We start from the raw sequence: 16,759 nt of genomic DNA, 5'->3' as shown, positions 1-16,759 counted from the left end.
TAAACTACACAAGACCAACACAACAAAAATCCAACATACACAGTTCAAGTATATGGTTTCAAAAGAGTTCTTAAGGTTGTAATGTAAGTTCTTTAAGTTGCAATAAAATAATCCACAGATGCGTGAAACGTTCACAGTTGCGTCACGTTTACTCACAGTACCTTTTAGTTGCAACAAAGTTCCAAAAGCAGAAGCTGGTGCGGTGGAAAACAAGCGATGCGTTGCTCCTGAGACCCTGGGGAGGCGATGAGACAACCCCGCTGCAGCAGCGGGCTTGTTGCGACGAATCCGGTCTGTATGGGGAGGAAGGCCACTTGTATGGATTCCGGTGCGTAGGTTCCGTAGAAGGTTAGTTTTCTCAAAGGCACGATGCGACGATCTCGTAGGGGCTGCGACGATCTCCGGGGCGACTATGCGCGGTCCAGCGGTAATCCTCTTTCTCGCAGCTCCTGGATGCTATGGTTCTGCGACAATGCTCGCAGCGACGTGACACGGTCCGCAAGCAAGCGGTGCGGCGATCTCACCCAGCGACGACAGGCTCTGCGACGACACTCGCAGCTATGTTCGACTTTCCTGCACCGGTATGGTGCGTCCCGCAAAAGAAGGATGCAGCGGCTCTGACAGCAGCGTCAGGCGCTGCGACCATCTTGACCTTCGTAGCGGCGGGAAACTTCTCGCACTGTCGGGGATGCGCTCCGCAAGCGAGCGATGCAACACTTTTCAGTTGCAAACGTCTCTCAAGCTTCGTTTCAAGCTTCCCAGCACAGGTACAACTTCCAGATGCCCCACATCTGGATCAAGCACTCTAGGAAGGACAGAACTGGCTCAGCAGAGTTCAGGGAAGCTGGGGGGTGAAGTCCTTTTGTTCCTGGGACTTCAGAACAGGCAGCCAGCTCTTCTCAGGCCCTTGGAGATTCCTTCAAGACAGGGGACACTGCACCACAGCAAAGTCCTTCCCCTCTCCTTGGCAGCAAAGCAACAGCAGGTCAGTCCAGCAGAGCAACAGCAGGACAGTCTTCCTTCTTCCTTCTTCTCTGGCCCAGCCTGCACACATGGACATGCTGTCGGGCACATCTGTAAGGACCAATTATCCAATCAAGGGCACTACAAATACATCTTGTTAGAACTGGGGGTCTCTAGTTGGCAGAGGTAGGTACCACTATCCAAATAGGGACCCTTGCCTCTAGTCAAGGCAAGGAGATAACCCTCTGAGATAACCCCTGCTCACCCTCTAGGTAGCTTGGCACGAGCAGTCTAGGCTAACCAGAGGCAATGCGTAAAGTATTTGTACCAACACTCACAGTAACACAGTGAAAACACCACAAACTGACTCCACAACAGTTTAGAAAAATAAAGGTATTTAATCTAAACTACACAAGACCAACACGACAAAAATCCAACATACACAGTTCAAGTATATGGTTTCAAAAGAGTTCTTAAGGTTGTAATGTAAGTTTTTTAAGTTGCGATAAAACAATCCACAGATGCGTGAAAAGTTCACAGTTGCGTCACGTTTACTCACAGTATCTTTTAGTTGCAACAAAGTTCCAAAAGCAGAAGCTGGTGCGGTGGAAAACAAGTGATGCGTTGCTCCTGAGACCCTGGGGAGGCGATGCGACAACCCCGCTGCAGCAGCGGGCGTGTTGCGACGAATCCGGTCTGTATGGGGAAGAAGGCCACTTGTATGGATTCCGGTGCGTAAGTTCCGTAGAAGGTTTGTTCTCGCAAAGGCACGATGCGACCATCTCGTAGGGGCTGCGACGATCTCCGGGGCGACTATGCGCGGTCCAGCGGTGATCCTCTTTCCCGCAGCTCCTCGATGAAATGGTTCTGCGACGATGCTCGCAGCGACGTGATACGGTCCGCAAGCAAGCAGTGCGGCGATCTCACTCTGTGACGACACTCGCAGCTATGTTCGACTTTCCCTCACCGGTATGGTGCGTCCCGCAAACGAAGGATGCAGCGGCTCTGACAGCAGCATCAGGCGCTGCGACCATCTCGACCTTCGTAGCGGCGGGAAACTTCTCGCACTGTCGGGGATGCGCTCCACAAGCGAGCGATGCAACACTTTTCAGTTGCAAACGTCTCACAAGCTTAGTTTCAAGCTTCCCAGCACAGGTACAACTTCCAGAGGGCCCACATCTGGATCAAGCAGTCTAGGAAGGACAGAACTCTCTCAGCAGAGTTCAGGGAAGCTGGGGGGTGAAGTCCTTTTGTTCCTGGGACTTCAGAACAGGGAGCCAGCTCTTCTCAGGCCCTTGGAGATTCCTTCAAGACAGGGGACACCGCACCACAGCAAAGTCCTTCCCCTCTCCTTGGCAGCAAAGCAATAGCAGGTCAGTCCAGAAGAGCAACAGCAGGACAGTCTTCCTTCTACATAGTCAGCTTTCTCCTTGGAAGAGGTTCCTTCTTGATTCCAGGATGATCTAATTTTCCGTTGTCAGGGGTCCTGTACTTATACCCCTAAAAGTCTTTGTTCTCTTTGTGCAAGTGGGCCCTGAGCCCGGTCTGAACCAGTTCTGGGTGTCTCCTGAGTACTTTGTTTTCCTGGCTGCTCCTTTCCTTTCAGAGTGAGGGGCAGAGTCGTCAGCCGCCGAGCAGGAGGTGGAGCCAGCATTGTGGAAGGCAGGCACAGCCCTATTCAGGCCCAGGTGCTAACTCCTCCCACCACTCCAGTTGCAAATGTAGCCATTCAGCCTAGGGCTGACTCAGCAAGCCTCCTGGGGAATCCCCAGCCCCTGTCACTCTCAAACCAGACAGTCAATACACAAACAGGCCTAGGCACACAGAAGGGTCAGAGAAGAGAACAGCAACTTTCTAAAAGTGCTGTTCTCAAACACAGGATTTAAAAACAGCCTTTCCTAAAAGATGTGTTATTAAATTTTGAGTTCAGGGATACTAGATACTTATGTCCTATCTTGTTCCTATGGGAAGAAATGATGGAAGCCACTGTAGCCAGCATCCCCCATGTTAATCTATGGAGCAAGATAGCCTTACAATAGTGAAAAACTAAAATGGCTGTAATTCACTACCAGAGCATGTCACCTGCACCAGTACATGCTCTACCTTTCACATACACTGCACCCTGCCCAGGGGGGTACCTTGGGCCTTCCCTAGGGGTGACTGGTGTGCACAAAAAGGGAAGGGTTAGGCCTGGTCAGTGGGGACACTGACCAGGAGGACATGGCAGTTTCTAAACTGCCCAAAGGCACTGCAGTGGCAGGCCTGAGACACCATTTTAGAGCTACTCCTGTGGGTGGCACAATCAGTGCTGCAGGCCCACTAGTAGCATTTGTCATCACCAGCCCTGGCACACCCAGTGCACTTTACTAGGGGGTTCATGGTGATACAAATATGCCAATCATGTATATCCAATCATGATAACAATTTACACAGAGAGTATATGCACTTTAGCACTGATCAGCAGTGGTAAAGTGTGCAGAGTCCTATTGACAACAGCCACGGGTCAGGAAAAAATAAGGGAGGAAGAAGCAAAAAGTTTGGGGATGACCCTGCAAGAAGGGCCAGTTCCAACACAACCCCCTTCCAGCCTAAAGCCAGGGTAGACCAAACGATACCTCAATGGGATTCTCTGCTTAAGGCGATAGAACATGCAACCTGGCCCAAACAGCAGGGCACTATTCCTGTTCTACGCCTTCCTGAACCTAGTTGGATCACTCCATCCATAATCTCAGGGTCCACCATGCCAATCCATGTGGAACCCTTCACCTCACCTGTGGACACCACCTGTGCAGCACCTAACCTTAATTTCCTCACAGGTGTGCCCCAACAGACCGACAGCAAGCCACAGTGACCACCAACAGTGATCAGGGGTGAGACCCAGGCCTCATGCCACTCATGGCTCTCAAACCCCTGTGGCATCTGAGGGTGGGGGCAGTAGCCCCAGGTGCTTGGCACCCTTTGTCCACTCTCTCTCTTGTCAGGTCAGGTCTGACACTCTGGCACTGACCCACCAGTCCCGGATCTGTATCCGGCGGCTGGACAGGAGGCTGAGGTGGGCTTCTCCACACCTGGTCCTCCTCTTCCTTGGGGCTCTGTACCCTCCCACCTGGAGCGGTACCCCCTTCTAGAATAGTCAGGGCACCTGTGGCAGGTACCCTGCACCATTCATCCACAAGTTCAGGGGTTCTATCCTGCAACTGGTATTCCAGGTCAGGGTGGACACCCTGGACCTGGCCCTCAAACCTAGGCTCCAACGCCCCCAGGTCAGACAACCCCTGAACCTGGCTTCCCCACCCAGGGACCAACCCCTGTGGTGGAACACTTGCCTGGTGCACCAGGATCTCACTCACTGGTGTGCCCACACTAGTAGACAGTACCCACCTGGTCAACACCAGGTTGTGGCCTAGTCCACCCCCCGGGTGAGACTCCTGCCCTCCTTCCAGGGGCAACCCTGTCCACCAAGACAACCAAAAACACAACTTTCCTACCAGTTCAGGACCTCCCTCCAGCAACTGGTCTCCCAACCTAGGGTTTAACCCCTCAGGTTGTACCGGGGTCAGAGGCGAGGACTCCCTCCCTTTGCACCCCCTTCCAGAGTGCTGCACCCTCCCTACTGGAAGGGTGCCCCTGGGAACCATATTGGTCAGGGCACTGGTTACAGATGCCCTTCCTTCCAGGTCAGGCAGATCCTGAACTTGTCTCCCAACCCAGGGACCAAAACCTGCGGTTGTGCACTTGCCTGGCACGCCAGGACTTCTGGGGACTCACACAGTACCCCATTGAGGGTGACACACAACTCATGTGCCCCGTGACAGTCTGCCTGGCGCAGATCTCCTGACCCCTGTCCACCTGACAGTGCGGGAAGATCCCCCAGGACAGAAATGGTGTCACCATGGTCACTCCTGGGAGACTCAGCCCTTCTGACTGGTCCCTGACCCACTGGTTCTCCCACTGGGGACTCCTTCCCCCTCTTACCCCTCAGTCTGTACTTCTGCACCCTCCCAACTGGAGTGGCACTGCTAGACACCAGAACTGATGGAGGCCTGGTTACAGGCACTCCCCATTCACCAGACACTAGGAGATCCTCCTTAAATGGCCTACAAGTATAGTCTAGGTCCCCATCCTGGTGTTCCCCTAGGGAACCCTCCAGGCCCTGAGACTGGGTTTCAGGCCCCGTGAGACACACCGTCCCACACTCATTCCTTCTCCACTGAGACCGGACATAAGCCCCTACACCCCTCCCACTCTACTGGGACCTAACTGGGCTACACTGAATCTCTTCCACCTCACAGGTCTGAAAGATATCTAAGCCACTTCTTTTGGGATCACTCCCCAATGCCTCCTCAGACTCTCTGGAATTCACGAAGAGGTCTGCCTCCAACGCAACCTCACTGGGGTCAGAGAACTCACACTCCCCCGGGTGTTGGCATAGCTCTGGAAAACAGGGACTTAAAATATGCTCTCCAACAAATTAATCACACAGCCCCCCACAGTTGTTAACCAAGCTACCCTTTGCCTCACCCTCCAGTGCCTCACACAAGTACCCCACACCACTCTCCTGAGACTGGCAAGACAGTATCTGACTGCCTCTGTCACACAACCCACACTCTTCTGGCTGGTCTTCACACACACACACCAAGGTTTCTACCACGGGGGAACCCCTCTCCCTGTACCTCTCATCTAGAGTCAATAGAGTGCCCCTCCCAACACTAGGAATATGGGCCCCTGTGCCAGTCCCCCAATCTACTTCAGGGACATTGCACTCCACTGGAACTACAACATAAACCTGAACCTCCTGGTGTATGTCGACCCCCTCCCTCAAGTCAGGCACATCATCTCTGGGTGTTTGTACCTTTCTCTCAGTACTAGATATCATAATCATGCTGCCACCATCTGAGCTGGACTCCACCTCCAACTCAGCAAAGCTCACCTCTTGAGCTACCCATGTTACTTTTTCAGCTGAGACCCTCATGGCCTCATGCCTGTTGAGCTCCAACTCAAGCTTCCTCATTCTTAATTCATGGACCAAGGTAAATTTCAATTCCTCTAGAGCACGGGCATGTTTGCTCTCCTCCGCCGTCCTTTCTTTTTCCATTTGCTTCATCTTCATTTCAAGCCTCAACATTTCTAATTTATGATCTCTAGCCCTTTGGTTTTCCTCCAACTCCTCTGGAGAAAAACGTTCTGCTGAATGGTTGCTGCTAGCCGTTGAGGCCGCTCTGGACACAGGCAGATCATGTGGCCTGAAACCATCCCTTTGTGCATCCTCATCCACTTCTGCATCATCTGTCTCCCCAGCCTTTTTGGTCTCCCACCAGGCCCTTAAGGCCTCCTGTAGCTCCTCCTTCTTGGAGCAGCGCTTCATGGGGCATCCAAAGTTCCTGCAGAACTGCCTGAGTTGACCTACTATGTAATCACTTAACATTTCAATATCAAACTCCAGTTTTACAACATCACTTGCTGGTTTACCATTCTGAGACATGATGCTTGAATTCTTTCAGTGTTATGATAAAAAATAGAACAAAAAAAGCTTAACCGTAGTATGCGGTGGCGTACTGGTCTGCACTCACTAGTGATGTACACCAATCACTGTGGGTCTAGTACAAATACAAGTTCAAATCCCACCGCCTGACCACCAATGTTAGAACTGGAGATCTCTAGTTGGCGGAGGTAGGTACCACTGTCCAAATAGGGACCCTTGCTTCTAGTCAGGGCAAGGAGATAACCCTCTGAGATAACCCCTGCTCACCCTCTAGGTAGCTTGGCACGAGTTGTCTAGGCTAACCAGAGGCAATGCGTAAAGTATTTGTACCAACACTCACAGTAACACAGTGAAAACACCACAAACTGACTCCACAACAGTTTAGAAAAATAAAGGTATTTAATCTAAACTACACAAGACCAAAACGACAAAAATCCAACATACACAGTTCAAGAATATGGTTTCAAAAGAGTTCTTAAGGTTGTAATGTAAGTTCTTTAAGTTGAGATAAAATATTCCACAGATGCATGAAAAGTTCACAGTATCGTCACGTTTACTCACAGTACCCTTTAGTTGCAACAAAGTTCCAAAAGCAGAAGCTGGTGCGGTGGAAAACAAGCGATGCGTTGCTCCTGAGACCCTGGGGAGGCGATGCGACAACCCAGCTGCAGCAGCGGGCGTGTTGCGACGAATCCGGTCTGTAAGGGGAGGAAGGCCACTTGTACGGATTGGGTGCGTAGGTTCCGTAGGAGGTTTGTTCTCGCAAAGGCACAATGCGACGATCTCGTAGGGGCTGCAACGATCTCCGGAGTGACAATGCGCGGTCCAGCGGTGATCCTCTCTCTCGCAGCTCCTCGATGCGATGGTTCTGCGACGATGCTCGCAGCGACGTGATGCGGTCCGCAAGCAAGCGGTGCGGCGATCTCACCCAGCGACGACAGGCTCTGCGACGACACTCGCAGCGATGTTCGACTTTCCCGCACCGGTCTGGTGCGTCCCGCAAACAAAGGATGCAATGGCTCTGGCAGCGGCGTCAGGCACTGCGATGATCACGACCTTCGTAGCGGCAGGAAACTTCTCGGGGATGCGCTCCGCAAGCGAGCGATGCAACACTTTTCAGTTGCAAACGTCTCTCAAGCTTAGTTTCAAGCTTCCCAGCACAGGTACAACTTCCAGAGGCCCCACATCTGGATCAAGCACTCTAGGAAGGACAGAACTCTCTCAGCAGAGTTCAGGGAAGCTCGGGGTGAATTCCTTTTGCTCCTGGGACTTCAGAACAGGGAGCCAGCTCTTCTCAGGCCCTTGGAGATTCCTTCAAGACAGGGGACACCGCACCACAGCAAAGTCCTTCCCCTCTCCTTGGCAGCAAAGCAACAGCAGGTTAGTCCAGCAGAGCAACAGCAGGACAGTCTTCCTTCTTCAGAGTCAGCTTTCTCCTTGGCAGAGGTTCCTTCTTGATTCCAGGATGATCTAATTTTCTGTTGTCAGGGGTCCTGTACTTATACCCCTAAAAGTCTTTGTTCTCTTTGTGCAAGTGGGCCCTGGGTGTCTCATGAGTACTTTGTTTTCCTGGCTGCTCCTTTCCTTTCAGAGTGAGGGGCAGAGTCGTCAGCCCCCCAGCAGGAGGTGGAGCCAGCATTGTGGAAGGCAGGCACAGCCCTATTCAGGCCCAGGTGCTAACTCCTCCCACCACTCCAGTTGCAAATGCAGCCATTCAGCCTAGGACTCAGCCAGCCTCCTGGGGAATCCCCAGCCCCTGTCACCCTCAAACCAGACAGTCAATACACAAACAGGCCAAGGCACAAAGAAGGGTCTGACAAGAGAACAGCAACTTTCTAAAAGTGCTGTTCTCAAACACAGGATTTAAAAACAACCTTTTCTAAAAGATGTGTTATTAAATTCTGAGTTCAGGGATACTAGATACTTATGTCCTATCTTGTTCCTATGGGATGAAATGCTGGAAGCCACTGTAGCCAGCATCCCCCATGTTAATCTATGGAGCAAGATAGCCTTACAATAGTGAAAAACGAAAATGACTGTAATTCACTACCAGAGCATGTCACCTGCACCAGTACATGCTCTACCTTTCACATACACTGCACCCTGCCCAGGGGGGTACCTTGGGCCTTCAATAGGGGTGACTGATGTGCACAAAAAGGGATGGGTTAGGCCTGGTCAGTGGGGACACTGACCAGGAGGACATGGCAGTTTCTAAACTGCCCATAGGCACTGCAGTGGCAGGCCTGAGACACCATTTTAGAGCTACTCCTGTGGGTGACACAATCAGTGCTGCGGGCCCATTAGTAGCATTTGTCATCACCAGCCCTGGCACACCCAGTGCACTTTACTAGGGACTCCATGGTGATACAAATATGCCAATCATGTATATCCAATCATGATAACAATTTACACAGAGAGTATATGCTCTTTAGCACTGATCAGCAGCGGTAAAGTGTGCAGAGTCCGATTGCCAACAGCCACGGGTCAGGAAAAATAAGGGAGGAAGAAGCAAAAAGTTTGGGGATGACCCTGCAAGAAGGGCCAGTTCCAACACATCTATTTCCTGCTCCTCTCACAAATCCACTGAGCCGCAGAGGGGACAGTCGGGTGAGGTATTATCCTCCCATATGTAAGTACGGCATAGCCGATTCCTCGCCCACATTCCAGCATCTTTTTCTCGATTGATGGCACTATGTGGATCCTAATAACGTCAACCTTCTCCCATACAGAGTGCTCGATTAAAGCACAGAGTCCTCTACGTTTTGCTTTCAGATGGCCCATGAGGCCTGAAACTACTGGTTTGCAAGTATTAATTACTAACTAAGCTGCATGACTTTTGATGGCAATTCTCTCCTTGCAATATCACAAACTAAACCACTCTGCAGAAATAGAGTGCACCATGAATGTGTGTTGAGTATGTGTACTGTTTTGTTTGTTGTGTCCATATTAGTGGTTTTTTCCAGGTCACGGCACCTACACGACAAACTTTTTAGCCCACCGTGCGTTGCATGATCTCAGCATGCTCTCCATTTACAGGTCATGACAATCCAGTCTGGAATCAACTTATCTAATTTATTGTTCTTTTTCTACCTTATTTTGTTTCAGAAGGAGATCAAGATAATACCTTGTCTACATATCGAGCTGATTAGGCTTACTTCATATAATACATACACATAGCATTCCCTATGTGTTGACAGTATTTCACTGTCTGATTGTGAGCAGGGTAGGGATCTGTGTACCCATCCTGATGAAGAAGTTTCCAACTTCGAAACATGTTAACACAGACACATCGGAGGCTTTTTGTACATTCATACATTTTAATCCTCCGCCTTACGTCTTTTATTAATACCAGCAGGGGGTTTATTAAAATTCTTTCTAGTCTTACCTGCCAGGTATTTTTTTGATTACTGATTTTTTAACATTCACCAATCACCTCTGACCCTACCACTTACTTCCACTTTCTCTCACACACTACACACAGTGGTCACATCAAGTGCTCCCGAGTATTCGCTGGGTAGTAGTACACCGCGCTCCGTAGAGGGGTGCGAAGACCCTTATGATGAAGCATGACACCAAGTGCCCTTTTGGTGTGTAAGGGGTATTTTAAAAACGCAATGTGCTTCCCACCAAAGTAGGAACCACATTACTAGAAAGATCGAATTAGGTTCCTCTGTATTCCTTACGGGTGGATTCCATATGTTTATAAAATATGACTAGGGGAGACCGAATCCACTCCCTGTGTCCCGCGGGCCACTCCTTCTCTCCACTCCCTCTTTTGATTAAAATATACATTTCTAACTATAACATTCCTGAAACCTATGTTTTTTTCAGTGAATTTCAAAGGTTTTTTTAAATGCTAATTTCTAACTATAACATACCAGTTGCGTTTCCAGAGTGGGGGAGAAAGGTGAGCGCTGCTTACGAAACACCTCTTAGCAATCCCACTGTGTGGAATTTACTGGAGGTAACAGGAGGAGTAGTTAGCCCCCAACGTCAACCTTGGGAGCCAATTATCTTGTTTATTATCACCAGTAAGTCCCACACAGCATGATTGCTAACTTCTTATATCAGGCCCGCCCCCTCCCTGCACCACTGTTCAACATGCCCCCTAGCATGTTGTAAATTGAGGGATTAAGTCCCCTTGCATCCTGAGGGTACCTGGGGGCATACTAGCCCACCAGGAACCTGCAGTAAGTGCCACAGGGCTGCGTTGCATAGAGGTGGTCTGAGGCCACGCCCCTTTTTACACCACTCTGGAACACAACTCTGTGGCACTTACTGGAAGTACCTGGTGGGCTAGTTAGCCCCCAGGGACCCACAGGATTCAAGGGGACTTAATCCCCCAACTTAAAACATGTCACAGGACGTGTTTACACACATGTCACATCAGGCCCGCCCCCTCCCTTCAAGACTGTGCAAACGCACCCCGGCGTGCATTTTGAGTTGAGGGATTAAGTCCCCTTGAATCCTGAGGGTCCCTGGGTTCCAACTAGCCCACCAGGTACCTCCAGTAGTCACCAAAGAACTGCATTGCAGAGAGGTGTAAAAAAGGGGCGTGGCCTTAGACCACATCTCTGCAAAGCAGCTCCCTGGCGCATACTGGATGTACCTGGTGGGCTAGTTGGCCCCCAGGGACCCCCAGTATTCAAGGTGAATTAATTCCCCAACTTACAACGCACCACGGGGCGCGTTTGCAGAGTGATGCAGGGAGGGGGCGGGGTCTCCAGCACAATGCCAGCTTTTGGGGGATTTTTTCCAGAAGGGGGCTGTGTGCCCACCTTCTTTTCCCATTTTTGTGGCCCCGGGGACCCCATCCCCCAGAGCCTGACCCATATTTAAAAAAAAAACAGGAAGGGGGCCGCATGGCCCCCCTCTCGAGGCCAATTTTGGCCCGGGGACCCTATCCCCCTGGGCATGGCCATAAATGTATTTATTTTATATAAAATATTTTTAAGGAGGGGGGCTGCGTGGTTCCCCCCTGAGGCCTCTATTAGCCCCGAGGACCCCACCCGTGCCTCTTTTTTTATTTTTTGTGTTATTGAGGGAGGGGGGCCTCGTGGCCCCCTTCCTGAGCCCCAATGCCCTATGGTCCAGGCAGCTCCCCGCCTCTTGCGGGAGCCAGCATTGCTTTTCCACACAGGAAGCTGCTAACATGCAGCTCCCCTTGTGGAAAAGCAAACTGCTTTGGATTTTGGAAGCGAGAGCAGGAAACCTGCTCTCGCTTCCATAATCCAAACGAGAGTTTGCTATGACAGGGCAGGAGCCGCACTCCCGCCCTGTCATAGCTAATAGCAGTGTCCCAAGGGTGGGCACCCTGGGACACTACAGGAGCCAGCCCTGGGGTGTGGCGATCTGCAGGGCCATTTTTTTCAAATGCCTTTTCTTTCCTTTTTCTCACCAACTAGCCTATATTACTCAATATGCTCTTTTAGTCCACCATGTATGAATGCTGCATTTGAAACAACTGTTCTGTATTCCTTTAACATCATCATACTCATGTTAAGCGCTCTGATGCCCTTGGGTGGAGCCATCGCAATATAAAACTTCTTAAATAAATAAATAAATAAATAAGGGATCCAGGAGGGGGGGGCTGTGCTGCCCCGTCCCTACTGTTACAAACCCCGGGGAGGTGGTAGTCATCGGGGCTCAAGGGTCCCTAACGTCCCCCCGCATTTACTTATTTAGTTCCCAGGGGAGGTGGTGGTCCCCGGGGCAGCATGGGGGGATTGGGCCCCCCCCATGCTTTTTTACAAAGCCCTGGGGCGTGGCGGTCCCTGGGGCTGCAGGGGGGCCACGTGCCCCCCTGTGGTTGTTTGTTGAAGCCCCAGAAGTGGTGGTCCCCAGGGCATTGTGGGGGGATTGGGAACCCCCACACATTTTTTTCACATCTCCAAGGAGGTGGGGGTCCCCAGGTCTGCAGGGTCCCCCGCCGGCTCCAGCTAAGAAATTGGCAGTGCCCCCGGGACCTGGCCCACCTGGGGGCTTTTTTTAAATGAAGCACGGAAGCTCCTTGCTTCGGTTTTTTTAGAAATATTTTCTGCGGGAAATATGACTGCATCACAATTTCCACCGAAGTTATAAAAAAAATGCTTTTTTTGTCCCTGGGGGTCCTTGTGGGAGCAGCCCTCAGTGGTCAGGGTGTTTCTACCTGCTCCCTTTTCTTGTTTTTTCAAATGTTTTTTCTACTGTTTTCTTGTGACTCGGTTCTACTGAGTTACAAGATGGCTGCCAACACTTCCTTGTTTGGAGTGTTGGCAGCCAATCACAGTGAAGCTCGCGCTCGGGAGGGTTTGCAAACCTACAGCTGCCCCACATATCAAAACTTTTTCTTTCTTCAATTTCTCAGGAACTACTGAACGGATTTACACCATTTAACATAAGGGTTCTCTTTCTGAGCCAAGACCTACATGTTTGCCAAATTTGGTGTAATTCCATTCAGCAGTTCGGGCTGTAGCTTTGTCTAAAGTTTCCTATGGAAAATAACATGGGGAAAACGCGTTTTGGGACACCCCTTTTTTCTCAGACCCCGCTTGACAAATCTCCCGGAAACTTTCAAGACAGGAGATGGTCACTAGTTTTGAAAATTTTGCGAAGATTTGTCAACTGGAGCCAAAGTTATTAGGAAAACAAAATACGCTTTTTGTATGGAAACTAGGTCCTAACTATAACTACCTACCGGTGACTGCCAGTAGGTAATATATATATCAGACATACTGAACTCCTATTTGAAGAACGAAGATGAGCTTAAATACCGTTTCAGCCTTAACATTCCTGCCTCATCATCTGCAGACAGTGGCATTCAAACTGAACTTAGCAGCTGCTCTTTTCTCAGCCAGCTGTGCTCCCCGCAACTGTCATAAAGCTGTTACTGTCTTGAAGATTTGCCCCTCTGGTGCCTGGGGTTTGCCATCCCTAAACTCCGCACTGAAGTCCTGTGGGCTTATCGGCACGTCGCCAATGTCCTGGTGGTCTCCCTCATCAGGCAGATTCAGAGTCTGTCTTGCATTGTTCTAGGAGCTCACATTTTGGCTCTGCCGGCGCCTTCCCTGAACTTTATCCTGCACAGCTGCTTTCCTTTCACTGATGATCTTGCAGCCTCCTTCGTCAAGAGGATTCCGAAGCTGATTGTTTGGAGAGCCATTGAGAGTTTGCTGCTTGGCTCTGCAGGCGGTCATTGTTTACCTTGCCAAGCATATCAGGGGAGCGCTCCTGCTTGCTCCCTCAAGACTGCGCTGATCCTGACGTGCTTGTCCAGTGCTTCTCAGGGATGCGATTCACTCCCCTTGTTGATGCTGTCTGTATGCCCTGCTCCCCTTGCTCTGAGTGGATCTGGAAGTGATAACATTTCTGCTGAAAGGCTTTGGGGCAGTTTTGAACTACTGGAGGATTGGCATACTGCAGTCGGCGTGTATGGAGAGGGACTTTGGTGCACAGCTTTCCTCGCTTTGACAACCGATTTTGTTGCCTAATCAGTGAGTTCTTCTTTCCCCTGAGGATTTTGTAACTTCCTATTTTCTTTTGTCGAAATATATTGCCCCAGCCATTGTGCTTCTACAGCAATGAAGAGAGGAATTACCATCCACTGCTCATGAAAAAGATAGGGCTAACACGTTTGGTTGTTTTCCTCTGTTATAATTAAGCATCCAGCTTATAAATCTGCCATTGAGCTTATAAAAGTTTTTCTTGAGGTGCTTTCCTACTGAACCTTATAACCTGAGGGGCTGTGCTTTTTTATTTATTTCTTATTTACACAAATATGCCTGGAACAAACTTGACACCAGCGGGTAGCAACTCCTACTCTATAATATACCCTGCCAGCCTATCCAGGTATGAATCTAGAAACTTCAAATGTAACCTCCTAAGGAATGACCCTGAGTCTCTGATCTCGATTCCTCCCTCAACCTAAAAAAAAGGAATCATTGTTAATGGCTTGATTTTCTACGCCAGAATAATCGCAAAATGGCCATGTGCCATGACCAAGTTACTCAACTCCAGCAAAATCAGAAATATCCCTTATGGTACTAAGATCCTGATCGCACCTTCACAAAGATTAAGTGCTGATCTATCCATTACCACCTACAACAACAACATCGTCCTTATTCAAGCTTCCAATAATGACTTGATGAAATTCGACTACTATTTTCCCACGCTAAAAGATCACATGCATCAATCCTATCGCTAGCTCTTCTACCACACAAATTGTCCTTCAGTCCAACAGACTACCACCCAGATCTGACCTATTCATCATGGAACATCCCCAACAGACTAACCTTATCCCTGATTATTGCTGTACACTTGACAGTTGCCATCATGACACTCTAGCGCAAAAGCGACTTCACATTAATAGCCTCCTTTTAACTTCTCCTAGTAAGAGGCCCATTATGGTTCACCCCAAATATATCACTCCCACACTCAGCCCACATACTTCCCACAAAGTCTCCTCACTCACACATTCCATTAAAGGAAAAAATTAACATTGGTGTGATACTTGATCCCCTACACACTGATCCAATGCCACCCATTAGTCTTAAGCCATGATTTTTGCTCTCTTCCCTTCCATCTCACTCTCCTCTTAATTGTACTGACTCACTTAAATCGCAAGCCGACAGTCTAGCTCATGACCTTCAAAAAGCACTAATGTAAATGAAGAAAATCTCTCTATCCAAAATCAATATCTTTCAAAAATCTCTATTTGAGCTCCAATACAAACTAAAACCTATTCCCATGGCCTTTACTAATAGGCTTCATCGCCCTAGCAATCAGCTTAAATACATTTTGGATGACAAAACTCAAGCCTTACTACTCTCCTAGGAATTGGCATCTAGCCTCAGTACTGGACAGGAACTATTATCTCCATCCCTATCAACTCCACCAGAACCTTTGCTCCGAATAACAGAAAGATCAACCTTAATAATCTAAAAACGTTTCTTTAACATCATTCAACCAAGACACATATCATGCTAACACTATGAAGCCACTACTAGGACTGCTAAGCAACTGTTGCTCAGCTGTGAAACATGCCTCTGACATTGCTGGTCTCATCATTAACCATTAAGTTGATGTGGCAATTCTAACCAAATTCTGGCTTACCGAATCATCTTCCCCTTGCTTGGATCAACTGGTCCCTCCCAACTACAACATCATAAGTCTTGACAGGTTAAACAAAATAGGGGGAGGCATTGCCTGCATTCATCGTTCTAACCTCCAAGTTATTCCGTTACATACCAACCCTCTTGATTCTTGTGAACACCTCTTTCTTTCCGTTAATACTACAGACAATCAAAATTGCAAACTTCACGCATTTTACCATCCCCCTGGCAGGAACGCTCAGTTTATGGACCATTTAATGGAGATCATCTCAGCTAATTCGTCTCTTTCATTCTAATGATATATTCCTTAGTGATTTTAATTTGCATTGGGATAACTCTAAAGACAATTTATTCAATGTCCTTAAAGTTTTCCTGGATGACCTATCCTTTAAAAAAGCCTGCTCTCTCCCTACTCATGAAAAAAGGTGCTTCCTTAGACTGGATCAACTCCAGAGACAATGTTGTTAAAATAAGCTCAATGGATCCATGTGATTGGTCATACCACCACACCATAATCTTTCCAATACCATTCAAAAAGAAGAAAAACCCTTGTAACCACTCAAAAATAAACATAGGGTACGAATACCAAAAATATGAACAATGTAAATCTTATTGCACGCTGTGAGAGAGTGCTTCACCTACCGGACAATATGAGTAATGTGAAAGATCTCCCTGATCAATATAACTCTACAATGACTAACATAGACAGCTTGATTGCTTCTCTAAAAGTGAAAAGAATCCATGTTAAAGTTAAATATCTATGGTTCAATGGGTCGCTAAATGACGAAAGGAGAAACCTTAGACTTGCTGAAAGGAAATGGAGGCATCGCCCCACATCCTCCCATTTAAATTTTCTAAGAAAGACCAGAAAAGCCTACAACAAAAGCATTCTCAGCTCAAAAAAAGATTTCTTTAGTACTGAACTTTAGAATGCCAAAGATAAGACCGCGCAAACTCTTCGAGTTGATAAAACATCAATCAGACAGGCTTGCTAAAACCTCACATGAATCAGCTATAACCCAAATTAGCTGCGAGGATTTCTCCTCCTTTTTCTCATCCAAAGCCAACTCCCTGGAAATTGAACTCCCTGACAGCTGCTGATACACTCTCTTACTCACATATTCTTCATCCCGAACCACTACACCCTCCATTGCCAAACTCCATAAATGAAGCACAATGTTCGGATTTCAACCTATATGACTAAAATGACATTGCTAGAACCATA

Source organism: Lissotriton vulgaris, chromosome 6 (genome assembly GCF_964263255.1).
Source record: "Lissotriton vulgaris chromosome 6, aLisVul1.2, whole genome shotgun sequence".
Classification (NCBI taxonomy): domain Eukaryota; kingdom Metazoa; phylum Chordata; class Amphibia; order Caudata; family Salamandridae; genus Lissotriton; species Lissotriton vulgaris.
Note: the sequence above shows the minus strand (reverse complement) of the source record.